Raw genomic sequence first — 6,000 nt, 5'->3', positions numbered from 1 at the left:
TGTCGGGAAAGGCAAAGGCTGGCGATAGCTCCAATGATAAAATGTGTTTTTGTTCCTGCCAAACAGAACCAAAAGTATCTTGGACTAGTTGATATAGCAACCCCAAATTTTCTTCCCCTGTGTCAGAAACAAATGAACAAAAAATAATTACCTCCTGCCACAGTCAAGGAAAATTTACTCTTTAGCAGCTTGACAAAATGTCACTGAATTACATCCGTCCCTTGCTTTCACCTAGCAAAATTCTGGCTCCCCAAAGGAATATGCTAGGCTATTTCGTATTCAGTGAATATAAGAAAAGTACAAAATTTAGGATGAAAACAAAAACAAGAAAAGCACCAAAATATAGAGAACTTGACAGGAAAGAGAAGTCATCTGAGGCGTTTTGCTTTCACAATAAAAATGCTGTTGCTCAAAGTCTGCTCATTCCACTGGGCGCTACCCAGTAGCATCAAGTTTTCCCACTAAGCACACAATTCTGCTGCCGGTCACTCTCCTGGCAGTTAGCGGGAGACTGACAGGTAAAAAAGCAAGTTTTCAAGCAATGCAATTCTGTAATAAAAGAAATAAACTCACAAAAACACATACATGTGCATTGTGTATGTAATTGATATGGGGACATTTAAGATATTTATTTCATTCCATTTACAATACAAGTCTAACATAGGTGCATCTCTATACTTACACTGTGAGTGGGAGAAGTGGGCTTCCATAAAAAAGAGAGAGATGATCATGGCCTTGGACTGGGTGTCTCCCCAAAACTTGACCCCCACTGTGACAGTGTTGAAGAAGTTAGGAGATCCTATTATGATCATTGAAAGGTGGGGCCTTGAAGACGTGACTAGATTGCAGGACCATGCCATAGTGAATGGATTAAAAATGGTGGTCATGGGCATGTCTCAGAGGGCTTTAAAAGGAGAGTGAATGAGGTTAGTCTCCCTCTGTTTCTCTGCTTCCACCATCTTGCAATGTGAGACCCCTGGGTCACTGTCACCACTTGTATTCCTTGGACTTCAGACGTCCCAGCCTCTGAAGAATAAGCAATAAATTTTGTTTTCTTTATAAATCACCCAGTTTCAAGTATTTATGTTATAAGCAACAGAAACAGACTAAGACAGTCATCTACTCCTGTACAAAAAGAACTGAAAGTCATACAAGGCCCCATTCATTGAGAAGCCCCAAGTCTGCAGAGGAAATGCCCACTTTACACATCTGTAAGCCTACGCTGCTAACAGATTTCTGAATGAGGGCACAATGTTATAGCATCAAGGGTGGCTTACCTTTGACATCAGGCTGGGCCAGGAGACAAACTCCTGAAGGTTAAGGTGAAAGAGTTGCTTATAGGTGTTTGAGAAGTCTCCTGAGGGAGTAGGGCCAAAGGTGTATCACTCCAGACGTCGCAGTACCATTTCCAGATACTATCCCTTAGATCTTGCTCCAAATAATTCCCCATCTTGACATCGGTTTTTCTCAACTGTAAGGTGAAGGGGGTCAGACACAATGAGTTAACTGACAAGTCTAAGGCTCAGTCCCCTCATGGAAAATAAGGTAGTAATAATTCCCTTGTTTGGGTCACTGTGAGAATCTTGTTAAGGCAAATACAATTATGGACTCCAGACTTAGGCTCATAACTTTTGAGCATCTTTTTCAAAGATTTTGAGTAATTCCTTGGTAAAGGCATTTGGAACATATTGATTTCTGACATTTATCCTGGAAATATTTCAGATGGAAAACATTGCCTCCTTTGTTGATAGTATTCAGCAATAGCCAATAGGCTTAATTCTTTGTAAAAAATGTGCCAAAAAATATGCCTTTTGACTCATGGTTCTGGCAGGTGATGAACTAAGGTAAGAGTTCGTGTTATCTCACTCCACCATCCTGCCAGAACCAGGAGTCAAAGGCATATTTTATTTTTAGAATTTGTTCTATAGACACCTGGGAATCTAGGTAAGATATGAGCAAAAGGTGTTTCCATGCATAAACACTCAAGAACAAAAGGCATCTTCTTGAGTACCAGAAATAAAGACAAGATTAGAAACCAGAGAGGGAAGTGGGTAACCTGAGGCTGTGGCTACCAAGGAGAGGGGAGAACAGACTCTCAATCTCATTGAACTAAAGGTTTGGATTTTTAGTGGCCATTCAGGATATGAATGAGGCCTTGGGACCAGCAGGTATAGAATGTTGAAAGACAGTCTCCTGCATAAATGTAGGATACTCAAAGTGTGTCTAAAAGGCATAGACTACACCAAAAAAATCTGTCCATTAGATAAAGATAAAAGATGGAGATAAAAATCTCTATTAGAGAACTAATAAGAAATTTATCTTCCTCCAAACTCTGTTCAAAATTGTAATTCTCCTAAAAATCTGCAATAGAATTCCTATGATGGAAAAAAATGTATAGTAGTTGAAATTAAAAATTCAAAAGGTATATTACACAAAGATTAGACCCTCTGAGTAGAAAACTAATGAACTAGAAGCCAGATCTGAGGAAATTTCTTAGACTGCAGCACTAATAGATAAAAAGATGGAAAAAGTGAAGTGACTTGAACAGACAGAGAAGAGGAGGTCTAACACACCTCTTATACAATTTCCAGAAGTGCAGAATAGAGGGAAGGAGAGAAAGACATTACGTGAAGAGATAACAGCTATGAATCTCTCAGACGCATCGGAAGACGTGAACGCTCAGATTAAGGGAACAGAAATTCTGAGCAGGACAAAGTTAGACTAATGCACGTGGACACAGTATAATGCTACTGCAGACAGAGTCAGCAGAGGACTGAAGACAATTGAACAACACATTCAAAATTCTGAGAGAAAATTAATAAAACATATTACTCAACCAATCTATCATTCAGGAGTTGGGGCTGGGGTGTTGCAAATCAATAGAAACATTATTTGACTAAGAATATTGTTATTAGTTTCCTAGGACTTCCATAAGAAAGTACCACAAACATAGTGGCTTGAAACAACAGAAATTTGTTGTCTCAGTTCTAGAGGCGGGAAGGTCCAAATCGAGGTGTTGGGGCACCAGGCTCCCTCCGACGGTGCGGGGGTCTGTGCCTTTCTCCCGGCTTCTGGTAGCGCCAGGGGTTCCTTGTCCTGTACACGCGTCCCTCCAATCCTCATCTCCACGTGGTGTTCTTCTTGTGTGTCTTCATGTCACCTTCCCTCTGTGTGTGTCTGTCTCTGTCTCCAAATTTCCCTTTACAAAAAAAAAAAAAATACACTGGTCATACTGGATTAGGGCCCATACTGATGACCTCATCCTAACTTAGTTAAATCTTTAAAAAAAAAAAAAGGGTCGCGCGCGGGGCTTGGGGCGGTGCTGTGCAGCCGAGGCCGCGGCCAGCTCCACGCCGGGACTGTCCAGCGAGCGCAGCGCGGCGGGAGCCAACAGCCCCAGCGACCCCGGAGCAGCAGCAGCAGCCACAGCGACCCCGGAGCAGCAGCAGCAGCAGCCACAGCGACCCCGGAGCAGAAGCTGCAGCAGCAGCAGCCACCGCGACCCCGGAGCAGCAGCAGCAGCCACAGCGACCCCGGAGCAGAAGCAGCAGCCACAGCGACCCCGGAGCAGCAGCAGCAGCCACAGTGACCCCCGAGCAGCAGCAGCAGCAGCCGCCGCCGCCGCCCTCCGCGGGGCACAGCCGTGCCGGCCCCTGGCGTTGTCGATGCTCCTCGAGCTCTTGGTCAAGGCTGGCAGTGATGGGGGAAGCGTAGGAAAACGCCCCTTTTCCCAGAGGCTCTTCATGATTCTTTGGCTCAAAGGCGTTGTATTTAGTGTCACAACCGTTGACCTGAAAAGGAAGCCTGCAGACCTGCAGAACTCGGCTCCTGGGACCCACCCGCCATTTATAACTTTTAACAATGAAGTCAAAACGGATGTCAATAAGATCGAGGAATTTCTTGAAGATGTCTCATGCCCTCCCAAGTACTTAAAGCTTTCACCAGAACACCCCGCATCAAACACTGCTGGAATGGACATCTTTGCCAAATTCTCTGCATATATCAGGAATTCAAGGCCAGAGGCTAACGAAGCACTGGAGAGGGGTCTCTTGAAAACACTGCGGAAACTGGAAGAATATCTGAATTCTCCCCACCTGATGAACTTGATGAGAATACTATGGAGGACATTAAGTTTTCTACACGTAAATTTCTGGACGGCAATGAAATGACATTAGCTGATTGCAACCTGCTGCCCAAACTGCACATTGTCAAGGTGGTGGCCAAAAAATATCGCAACTTTGATATCCCAAAAGGAATGACTGGCATCTGGAGATACTTAACTAAGGCTTATAGTAGGGATGAGTTCACCAATACCTGTCCCAGTGATCAGGAGGTTGAAATAGCATGTAGTGATGTAGCCAAAAGACTTACCAAGTAAAATAGCACTTACGAGAGAGCTATCTTTCTGTCTTCCCCTAAGAAGACAACAGAAACTGATAGGTACCTGATACTCTGTCTAAATGTATTGCGTGTTACGTGTATTTTGCCCAGTGCCATTCATTTGGAGCATTATTGCTTTCTTTCCTCATTTTAAAAAGCTCCTTTTTAGGTAAGCATACACCTTGCTGTTTATACATCTTTGGAGCAACACTACATAAACTGATATTTAGTTGACTTAGCTCTAGCAGTACAGTGTTTAGTAATGTAGAAGTTAACACATACAGAAATTAACCTATGGAATGTAGGGTGGGTTTCTCAAAATATCAAGTAAAATTTTGTTTCTAAAGCATGTTTAATGTAGATGACCCAAAGAATACATTGTCCAGATGGCCAACTTTCCCGTCCCATCCCCATTTACTGTTAAGACTTTGCGTAGAGGATTGTTCACTCCTTGTGGAGTAAATTATAGTTGTGTTATGGTGAGTGCATATTAACAGTTTTGCCTGATCTCAATTACTGCTCTTCCTCAATTTAAATTTTCTACAGCCACATTGGAGAATATAATCCTGCATGTTTTTGTTTTGTTTTGTTTTTGAAATCAAAGTCCCAAACCAGGAATTATTTGTGCTCTAACAAGGGAGAATGAACTTGGTGATTAAAAAATAAAAGTTTTCTATGTATGTAATTCATCTTTAAAAAAAACCAAAAAATGGACTTTCTAAGTACTAAAAGAACTGTGGTTGTGACTCTAATACATTTTGGGTAATTTTTTGTACCTAACTTGTTTAAGAAGTGTTGTTTCTCATAGGCTGATTAGGCTGTTTTTTGAAAGTTTAAGTATATTGCTTTAAAATGGCAGTACTTTCCCCCCTTTGATGTGCTAGCATTTAGTAAGCACTGGCTTTGTGGAAGCAGCCTGACTTTTATCAGCATACTGCATTTTTTACCTATCAGTAACTAGCTTAGGATAGAAACATAAGAAAAACTCTATGTTGTATCCATTTGGCTCAGGGAGATTCCTTTCCCTTAAGTTTTCTAGAACTCCTTATTGCTGATCTAGAGTTTGAGCACCCATGTTTTTGTAATTAAATGTTGGGTGATGATGTGTCTGGTTCCAGGAAGAAGCACCCGCTCGTTATCTACTGAAAGATTGTGTTGCAGTAGCTTCAGGGGGTGCAAGTGCCCTGTCTGCACTGGTGCGCGGACAAGCTTCTCACTCTTCACCTACTTTTAAATCATGGCAACTTGGCCTTCAGGTGATATTGAACCTTGCCTCATAGCTTAAAGTACAAGAAAGACTCGAGGAGGGTGTCTTTCTCCTAATGAATGGTGGGCTGAGTGGTGCAGGACAGAGGGCTGACAGAGGAAGGAGCTCCAGTTCTCAAAACAGAGTGGCAAACAGTACATTCTGAGCCTCAGTTGTGAAGTGTTTTCACTTTGGGTATTTATTCTATTGTTTTTTATTTATCCACTGATTACAGTTGGCTGTCCCTCTGGATGTCCAAGGAAGTCAGGTCTATTATTATTTTGATGAAGGCAGAATTATTTTTCTCTGCAGAAAGACAGATTTTATTACTTTACGAGGGAAGTTATTCACGTGAAATTGATTTTGGCAAATGG

At 42.2% G+C, this 6,000-nt stretch overlaps 1 pseudogene; it reads left to right on the top strand.

The window, feature by feature from the left end:
• Nucleotides 1–3,693: 3,693 nt before the first annotated feature.
• LOC134379204 (chloride intracellular channel protein 4-like) lies at nt 3,694–4,378 on the top strand (annotated as a pseudogene).
• The last annotated feature ends 1,622 nt before the right edge of the window (nt 4,379–6,000 follow it).

This window comes from Cynocephalus volans, chromosome 5 (genome assembly GCF_027409185.1).
Source record: "Cynocephalus volans isolate mCynVol1 chromosome 5, mCynVol1.pri, whole genome shotgun sequence".
NCBI classification, from domain to species: Eukaryota; Metazoa; Chordata; class Mammalia; order Dermoptera; family Cynocephalidae; genus Cynocephalus; species Cynocephalus volans.
This window is presented reverse-complemented; position numbering and strand designations above follow the sequence as displayed.